Raw genomic sequence first — 10464 nt, 5'->3', positions numbered from 1 at the left:
GATAATCATGTTTTAGCCTTTAATCTGTTAATGCACTGGATTACAGTAATACATTTCTTAAGCCATTAATCTGCTAAAATGCATTTTTGGGACAAACAAGACATGTTTATGACAATTTTATGTATAATATTTTGCAACTGTTGGGCTAGGATTTTTGTATCTCTGCCTCTTAGTTTGGCCTGTAAATTTCATTTCTTGTATGATATATTAATTTCACAAAGTGCATTGCCATTTTTTTCTATTCTATGGATTTTTTGTGAATAAATATATATTGTTGCAACACATTTGTGTATTGTAGGTTAGTCTTGTGTTGTGCAGAAGGTTTCACATGAATATTTTGTACTCAAAGTCAGAGGATCTAATAGCAGATTGGTTCATACAGCTGAGAGCAGCCCGACTTGAGAAAGCAGAACTCTGCTTGGCATCCCCGCACCTCTTACCTCCATCAGATCAGGGTGGACACCTATGCTTTTGGCACTGTGGTCCTTCCGGGCATTTTCTGCAGTGCTGAGGAGGGGAGCCAGGGTCTCCTGCGTGTTAGGCATGCTCTTCCAGTGAGGATGGCCCCTGCCTGCTATTAATCCAGTGAGGATGGCCCCTGCCGGCTATTATTCCAGTGAGGATGGCCCCTGCCTGCTATTATTCCAGTGAGGATAGCTCCTGCCTGCTATTATTCCAGTGAGGATGGCTCCTGCCTGCTATTATTCCAGTGAGGATGGCCCCTGCCTGCTATTATTCCAGTGAGGATGGCCCCTGCCTGCTATTATTCCAGTGAGGATGGCCCCTGCCTGCTATTATTCCAGTGAGGATAGCTCCTGCCTGCTATTAATCCAGTGAGGATGGAACCTGCCTGCTATTATTCCAGTGAGGATATCCCCTGCCTGCTATTATTCCAGTGAGGATGGCTCCTGCCTGCTATTATTCCAGTGAGGATGGCCCCTGCCTGCTATAATTCCAGTGAGGATAGCTCCTGCCTGCTATTATTCCAGTGAGGATGACCCCTGCCTGCTATTATTCCAGTGAGGATGGCCCCTGCCTGCTATTATTCCAGTGAGGTTGGCCCCTGCCTGCTATAATTCCAGTGAGGATAGCTCCTGCCTGCTATTATTCCAGTGAGGATGACCCCTGCCTGCTATTATTCCAGTGAGGATGGCCCCTGCCTGCTATAATTCCAGTGAGGATAGCTCCTGCCTGCTATTATTCCAGTGAGGATAGCTCCTGCCTGCTATTATTCCAGTGAGGATGACCCCTGCCTGCTATTATTCCAGTGAGGATGGCCCCTGCCTGCTATTATTCCAGTGAGGATGGCCCCTGCCTGCTATTATTCCAGTGAGGATGGCTCCTGCCTGCTATTATTCCCGTGAGGATAGCTCCTGCCTGCTATTATTCCAGTGAGGATGACCCCTGCCTGCTATTATTCCAGTGAGGATGGCCCCTGCCTGCTATTATTCCAGTGAGGATGGCTCCTGCCTGCTATTATTCCAGTGAGGATGACCCCTGCCTGCTATTATTCCAGTGAGGATGGCCCCTGCCTGCTATTATTCCAGTGAGGATGGCCCCTGCCTGCTATTATTCCAGTGAGGATGGCTCCTGCCTGCTATTATTCCCGTGAGGATAGCTCCTGCCTGCTATTATTCCAGTGAGGATGACCCCTGCCTGCTATTATTCCAGTGAGGATGGCCCCTGCCTGCTATTATTCCAGTGAGGATGGCTCCTGCCTGCTATTATTCCAGTGAGGATGACCCCTGCCTGCTATTATTCCAGTGAGGATGACCCCTGCCTGCTATTATTCCAGTGAGGATGGCCCCTGCCTGCTATTATTCCAGTGAGGATGGCTCCTGCCTGCTATTATTCCAGTGAGGATGACCCCTGCCTGCTATTATTCCAGTGAGGATGGCCCCTGCCTGCTATTATTCCAGTGAGGATGGCCCCTGCCTGCTATTATTCCAGTGAGGATGGCTCCTGCCTGCTATTATTCCAGTGAGGATAGCTCCTGCCTGCTATTAATCCAGTGAGGATGGCCCCTGCCTGCTATTATTCCAGTGAGGATATCCCCTGCCTGCTATTATTCCAGTGAGGATGGCCCCTGCCTGCTAATATTCCAGTGAGGATAGCCCCTGCCTGCTATAATTCCAGTGAGGATAGCTCCTGCCTGCTATTATTCCAGTGAGGATGGCCCCTGCCTGCTATTATTCCAGTGAGGATGGCCCCTGCCTGCTATTATTCCAGTGAGGATGGCCCCTGCCTGCTATAATTCCAGTGAGGATGGCTCCTGCCTGCTATTATTCCAGTGAGGATGGCCCCTGCCTGCTATAATTCCAGTGAGGATTGCTCCTGCCTGCTATAATTCCAGTGAGGATGGCTCCTGCCTGCTATTATTCCAGTGAGGATAGCCCCTGCCTGCTATAATTCCAGTGAGGATGGCTCCTGCCTGCTATTATTCCAGTGAGGATGGCCCCTGCCTGCTATTATTCCAGTGAGGATGGCCCCTGCCTGCTATTATTCCAGTGAGGATGGCCCCTGCCTGCTATAATTCCAGTGAGGATGGCTCCTGCCTGCTATTATTCCAGTGAGGATGGCCCCTGCCTGCTATAATTCCAGTGAGGATTGCTCCTGCCTGCTATAATTCCAGTGAGGATGGCTCCTGCCTGCTATTATTCCAGTGAGGATAGCCCCTGCCTGCTATAATTCCAGTGAGGATGGCCCCTGCCTGCTATTATTCCAGTGAGGATGGCCCCTGCCTGCTATTATTCCAGTGAGGATGGCCCCTGCCTGCTATTATTCCAGTGAGGATGGCCCCTGCCTGCTATAATTCCAGTGAGGATGGCTCCTGCCTGCTATTATTCCAGTGAGGATGGCCCCTGCCTGCTATTATTCCAGTGAGGATAGCCCCTGCCTGCTATAATTCCAGTGAGGATGGCTCCTGCCTGCTATTATTCCAGTGAGGATGGCCCCTGCCTGCTATTATTCCAGTGAGGATGGCCCCTGCCTGCTATTATTCCAGTGAGGATGGCCCCTGCCTCCTATTATTCCAGTGAGGATGGCCCCTGCCTGCTATTATTCCAGTGAGGATGGCCCCTGCCTGCTTTTATTCCAGTGAGGATAGCCCCTGCCTGCTATAATTCCAGTGAGGATAGCTCCTGCCTGCTATTATTCCAGTGAGGATGGCCCCTGCCTGCTATTATTCCAGTGAGGATGGCTCCTGCCTGCTATTATTCCAGTGAGGATGGCCCCTGCCTGCTATTATTCCAGTGAGGATGGCTCCTGCCTGCTATTATTTTTCACGAGGATTGTGTTTTGCACTAGTGATCTAGCTCCAAATCTGCTCATGGCTTGAACGGTCTCTTCAATTTTATTCTTCCCACACTCACAGCTGGTTTTCTGTAGTTTTACACAATAATCTTCAAGAATACTTACTCTATGCTCTTGCACAAACATTTACCTTTGTTTCTCGCTTTTCCCCACACACTGACACACTGTACTTGAGAAATATATGCTGTATTTAATTTTTCTAGATACAATATTTTCTCAGTGTGTGTGTGTTTGTATATGTAATAAGGTTGTGTGTGTGGTGTATGCACATGTATGTGGCACTGCACTCACTCGCCTGTGGCAGGAGGCACACACCTGGGGTTGGATACCCTGCTCCCTCACTCTCTTTTCTTATCTTGAGCTGGAGTCTTCTGTTGGTCCTGGAGCTCACCATTGCCAGCTGGGATGACTCTCTGCTCTCTGCTCCCAGGTGGGGAACTGGGGTTACAGCTGCACTTGGCCATGACCAGCTGTTTGTATGTGAGACCTGGAGATTCACACGTGGGCAATCTTAGGTCCTTCTAGGCCTTCATGCTTGTGCAAGAAGCATGGTAACCACTGAGCCATCTCTCAGCCACAGGTACAAAATTGTTTTAACTTTTTTTTTTTAATTTTGGGGGTCTTTCTCTAGCCCAGACTGACTTGGAACTAACTCTGTAGTCTCAGGGTGGCCTTGAATTCACAGTGCTCCTCTTACATCTGCCTCCAGAGTGCTGGGATTAAAGGCATGCGCCACCTCACTCAGCTAGGTGTAATCTTAACAAAGTAGAGATCATGGTTCGGATTGTGAATCTGTCTCTCCCTGCTTCTGTGGCCCCAGAGTGACTTACCTAACAATCTTACCTAGCTTCCCCATGTTTATAACATGAATTTCTTGTTTTTTTTTTTTTGTTTTTTGTTTTTTTTTTTTTTTTTTTTTTGCCATTTGACTACATCTGGAATCTCCAATTGTTATTCTGTCTACCTGACAGATGTCAGCATTGCTTTACCATACTCTTTGCTGAGGCTTCTGCCCACATATCACCTGCTATGCAGGTTTTCTGGATATCTAGCTGAGTTCCCACATGCTTAGGGGTAAAGTTGGACCCTTTCTCACATTATATATAACCACTAAGTTAACATGGATCAAAGATCTAAATGATAGAGCTAAAAATATAAAATGCTAAAAATAGAACATAGATGTAAATCTTTATGAACTGGGAATTGGCCATAGATTCTTACACATAATACCTAAATTTCAAGAAATAAAAAAAATTTGAAGTTTAACAAAATTTAAAACCTTGTACATTATCAAGGGAGTAAAAAGACAAATCACTGGCTAGGACAAAATATTTGCAAACCATATATTTAATATGTATATGTAATACAGAATAAGCTTTAGTATTTAACAGGAAAATACATGCTTGAAATCCCAGTGCTGGGGAGGTAGAGACAGGTCAATTCCTGGAGATCAGCAGCCAGCCGATCTACCCTATTTGGTGAGTAATGGTACAATGAGAGACCCTGTTTAAAAAAAAAAAAAAAAAAAAGACGTGCAGAGTCTAAAGAGTAACATCTGAGGGTGTCTTCTAGGTGGCACACACTTTTAATCCCAGCACTTGGGATGCAAAGGTAGGAGGAGTGAGTTCAAGGCCAGCCCGAGACTGCATAGTGAACTCCAGGTCAGTCTTGGCTAGAGTGAGACCCTACCTTTAAAAAAACAATAAATAAATAAATGCAGTGCAATTGCACTTTATTCTTCAGTTAGAAGACAAAATTTTTGAGTTATGGTAAAACAAAATATAGTTCTGTGTTACACCTAAAGAACAAAGTTGTCCTGATTGGCCCTATCTAGTGGTTTCTTGGAGGTTGTGTGCATGTGTGTGTGTGTTTGAATCTGTGTTGCTATATTATTCATTTCTCTATGTAACATTTTGTCCCATTGCACGAGTGTACCACATGTTATTTATTCATTCTACTGTCAACGTGTCCTTGATTTGTCCGTTTTCCCCTGTAATGAACAGTCTTGTACATTCATTTTCTGAAGGACGTCTCTACCGGTGAAATTGCTGTTACACCTTTAGTATCTTCAACTTTAGTAAGTAATTCAAAACTGGATTTTTGAGAATTATAGCAAGTTGCCCTCCTCCTCACAGCTGTGAGAGTTCCTGTTCTTCCTCACCCCCATTAACACCTGGCAATTTCCATCTTAGTCCTCCTGTTCAGTAACTGTGTGCTTTGATGTAAAGTTATCTAATTTTAATCTTTTTTGTTTATTTTTATTTTTATTTATTTATTTGAGAGCGACAGACAGAGAGAGAAAGAGGCAGATAGAGAGAGAGAGAATGGGCGCACCAGGGCCTCCAGCCACTGCAAACGAATTCTAGACATGTGCGCCCCCTTGATGTGGGTCCTGGGGAACTGAGCCTTGAACTGGGATCCTTAGGCTTCACAGGAAAGTGCTTAACCACTAAGCCAACTCGCCAGCCCAAAGTTATCTAATTTTAAATGCACATAGATGCCTTTTAACTTGTTATAAATTATTATTAAAACCTTGATCCTGTTTTAGTGAAATGACTTCTCCAAGTTTTTACCCGTTTTTATAATGTGTACTTCACATCTTATTATTGACTCATGGAAGTTCAGGAGGGAGGGGACTGTAGGTCTTGATGACAGCCTGTTCCAACCTCGCACCTGCTGCCACAGTGGGACCAGCGGAGGAGCCTGAGGAAGGCGTGGACTGTGAGACCAGCTGTGGAATGAGGGGCTGTTAGTAGTAATCCTCATTAACAACTTGACTAGATTTGGAATCGCCATGGAAACACACCTCTGGGTGTGTCCACAAAGGTGTTTCTGGAAAGGTTTACCTCAGGAGAGAAGATCCATCCTGGGTCCCAGGCTGAATGAAAAGGAGAGAGCAGACTGAGCACCAGCGTTCATATCTTTCTGCTTCCTGGTGGGAATCAACATGACCAGCCACCTTTGCTCCTGTTGTCATGTCTTCCCATGATGGACTGTGAGTCAAAATTGACCTTTCTTTCAAGAGCTGCTTTTGTTACAGCAAAGTGAAAAGTAATAACTATACATGCATGTTTGGCTCCACTCGTGGTCACAAAGATTATTCAGGGCTGGGTGAGGGCCCTCGGGGGAAGACATCATGCTCTTCAACATCCCTTGCTAGAGGCGAGATTGAGTGTGTGAACTCTCTCACAAAGCACATTCCCCACAGGTAAGATGTTGGGCTACATGCAGCAACTCTGATCCAGGCTCACCATCCATCCAATGAACCCAGAATGTATAGTTTTAAGCCAATTCTGTAAGTAGAACTATTTACAAGGTACTTACTATGTATGTATACTAGATATCTAAGGTGTTGTATTTAAAGTAGTGGGATGCTCACTGAAGCAGCAATAGCCCTGGACTTTTCCTACTCCTACTCTACCTTTAATTAATCGTTAATATAATTATTAGTAATTATATTATTATATATTATATTTATATAGTACAATATATTATATATAATAGTAATTAATCGATTTATTTATGAGAGAAAGTGGCAAATGAAAGAGAGAGAGAGAAAGAATGGGCATGCCAGGACCTCCAGATACTGCAAATGAGATCCAGACACATGCACCTATGCATCTGGATTATGTGGGCACTGAGGAATCAAACCTGGGTCCTTGGGCTTCACAGGTAAGCACCTTAACTGCTAAACCATCACTCCAGCCCCCCTCCTTTTGTGAGACAGGATCTCATGTAGCCCAGGCTGGTTTCTAACTCATTATGTAGATGAGAATGACCTTGAACTTCTGACCCGCCTTCCTCCATCACTTGAGTGTTGGGATTACAGACATGCACCACCGCAACTGATTTATTCTGTGCTGGAGATTCAGCACAGAACTTTGTACATGTTGGGCAATCACTCTAACAACGGACCTATATCTCCAGTCCCAGGTTCTTTCTTTGCATCTGCCCCTCTTCAGTATGGAAGGGCTATGAGGAGCTGGGCAAGGCCAGCTGCAGGGCCATGGGCTTCAAATGCTCATTTTGAGCAGTTCTTTACCATGTCACCACCATAGTGTCCCACTGAGCTGTACCTGGCCTATTGACTCTTGGTTTCCACCACAGAAGAGACTGTAGGGCTCTGGGTGTGGCAGAGGAAGAAGAGAGGTAGTGTGTTTCCTGCTAGCTCCCACTGCTGGCCATGCCCAGATCCCCATGGCCACTCTAATCTGCCCAGTCTAATGGGGCCCAAGCTTGCTCAGGCCTCCCTTCCACGACGGACTAATCCCGAGGCTGGGAGCTCACCACCCTTTTGCTCTCTCGGGCATCAGAAAGCCAAATCCCGTCCTCCGTTGGCAGTGATGGGAACATATTTTGAGGCCAGATGCCCTCTCGCTGACCCAACTGTGAGATGTGGAAAATCAATTGCAGACAGCCTTACAGTGTCCCTCACAGCTCCAGGGTCACTGCTTCAAGCTCTAGAGTCAGGAAGCCATTAGACATGATCTCATGAACCACTCAAGGGTCCACCACTGGATGCACATGACTCAGGTGGGGGCCACAGCAAGAATCGGCCCTGCCCTCCCTCCTCCAAAGGCCATGAGGGCAAACTGATGGCTTCACACCATTCTGGGTGCAAATCCTCATGCTGACACAGGCCAGCTGTGTGGCCCTGGGCATGTCAGTCCACTCCTTGAGGTCTTTATTTCCCTCTCTGCAAAATGGGGCGCTTTATGCAGCATCCCTGTGTGTCTGGTGATGCCAAGGGTCTGCCTGGAGTGGCTCCTCTCTGCCCAGCCTTGCTCGCCTCCTGTCGCTCGCTCGGGTCCACTGTGCTGGCTCATTCTGGTTCATTCAGCCTCCACCTGTCTTCCTTATCCCAGGGCTGCCAGGAGAAAGCTGGGGAGACTCAGGCAGCTGAATTCAAAAGTGGTGGGCGGAACAGAGAGAGGGGGTTGGAGTAAGGAATAAAGAAAGTCAGAAAGAGATGAGAGGAGACAGGGAGACAGAGAGCAGAAAGAGAAACTTCAAGAACACAGACAAGACAGAGAGAAACAAAGAAGCAGACAGAGCCCCAGAAACAGAGAAAAGGACAGACAGGAGTCAGAGAGTAAGTCTGTCACAGCTGTCAGGAGACAAGACATTCTAGAGACACTTGTATCCTTCCCTTCTGCTATCAGATTATTGGAGCAGTAGACTCCAAAGAATTAAAATGTCCCCAAGAATTCTATGCTGGGGGACAGGAAAGGCTGCAGTCTGACTGCCAGCCAGAGGACCTCGTCATCCAGGAAGAAATTCCACACCGTTCTGACAGCACATTGGACCACCTTGCTGGAGACTGGAGCCAAGACGAAGGTGGGCCGTCGGTGGGCGGGGCCACACCTTGGCCAGGACTGCTTAGCTATGCACATACCTTGTCCTCTATGTGAACCTGAATCTCATGTCAATATGCCAGAAGATGAAGTTGGGAGTCCCTGGGCTTTTTATTTGTTCCTCTTCCTAATAAAGCCACCTTCTCTTCTCTCTGCTTGTCACTCGTCTGTTTAATGGCATATTGCAGCCAAGTGGCCGTGCTCTGCTGATCTGCCCCTCCCCCCCCAGTCCACTCTTTTTCCTTTAAAACTCTGAATACACTTATGGATCAGTCATCGTCCAAAGGGAGTTGAAGGAGAGGAGCGCACTGAGGAAGCCTGAGAGGGAGGGAGGAGAGAGGCAGAGAGAGAGCGAGCGCGTTCCTGCCACCACCCAAGCTTTGGAGGGGGTCTCCGCCCTCGCCTCCCCAGAATCCTTAAATCCTCTTTCGCTCGCTCGCTCGTGCGCACAGTATGCCTCCGTTGCAGACTTGTGAGCTTGGCTCCGGAGGGAGCCTAGGTCCTCTGGGGATGAACTTGGAGCAAAAGACGCCAGGGCTGTCGCGAGTGAGCAGGACTTGAGCGGCGGAGACAGGATCCGAGGAGAAGGAGGCGGCCTGGGAGAGCCGGCGGGGTGGACAGCCCTCTCGTCGCCAACGGGCTCAGCCAACGTCTCCGGAGTCCGCCCGGGTCCGGGCCTCACTTCCTCTTCCCTAGGCTCGGTGGGCTCGTCGTCCCGCGGTGCCCAGCGTGTTTTCCCGGGCGATCGCGCGGCAGCCCCGGGCCGGCTCGCATGGCGCTGCGCGGGGGCGCCGGGGCCCGGTGGCTGCTGCTGGCGCTGCTGCTGGCGCGCGCGGGCGTGGCGCGGGCCGCGGGCTCCGTGCGCCTGGCCGGCGGCCTCACGCTGGGCGGCCTGTTCCCGGTGCACGCGCGCGGCGCGGCGGGCCGGGCGTGCGGGGCGCTCAAGAAGGAGCAGGGCGTGCACCGGCTCGAGGCCATGCTGTACGCGCTGGACCGCGTGAACGCCGACCCCGAGCTGCTGCCCGGCGTGCGCCTGGGCGCGCGGCTGCTCGACACCTGCTCGCGGGACACGTACGCGCTGGAGCAGGCGCTGAGCTTCGTGCAGGCGCTCATCCGAGGCCGCGGCGACGGCGACGAGGCGGGCGTGCGCTGCCCCGGGGGGCTCCCTCCGCTGCGCGCCGCGCCCCCCGAGCGCGTGGTGGCTGTCGTGGGCGCCTCGGCCAGCTCAGTGTCCATCATGGTCGCCAACGTCCTGCGCTTGTTTGCGGTGAGGGTCGCCGGGGCTGGCTCGGTTTCCAGCATCAGCTTCTTCCTTTTTCCTTCCTTCCTTCTGGAAGAGTCTCAGCTTTCATCACCCTGGTCATCTATAGGAAACGCTGCTCATCCTCCCAACCTCCCCAGCACCCACCCACCCTGCCTCCTTGCCTGGCCTGGCCTGACATCTCGGAACTAAGGACGCAATGTCCCTTCCCCAGCCTGCAACTTGCCGGGCTTCCTAGGGGCGTCCTGGACTTGCTGCTCCTTCCGATTCTGCACAACTGTGCAAGGTGCTCCTGCCCGTGGGTGCTCTGGAGGGAACTTGAGTTGCCCTGGAACCAGGTGCCCCTCTTACAGAGCAGCTATTGGGACGAGCCGCCTTGGGTTGGACGGATCGGCCCGAGTGGCGGAGTACTCCTCGTTTTGAATAGCCATGAAAATTCAGTTGGGGGGTTTCTATAGTAGGTATTCACTGAGATTCTTGAGGTTTAGTACGGATGGATGGGGTATTACAGCTGTAGCCAGTGGGCCTTTCTCGGGG

The sequence above is a fragment of the Jaculus jaculus genome, chromosome 6 (assembly GCF_020740685.1).
Source record: "Jaculus jaculus isolate mJacJac1 chromosome 6, mJacJac1.mat.Y.cur, whole genome shotgun sequence".
Classification (NCBI taxonomy): Eukaryota; Metazoa; Chordata; class Mammalia; order Rodentia; family Dipodidae; genus Jaculus; species Jaculus jaculus.
Note: the sequence above shows the minus strand (reverse complement) of the source record.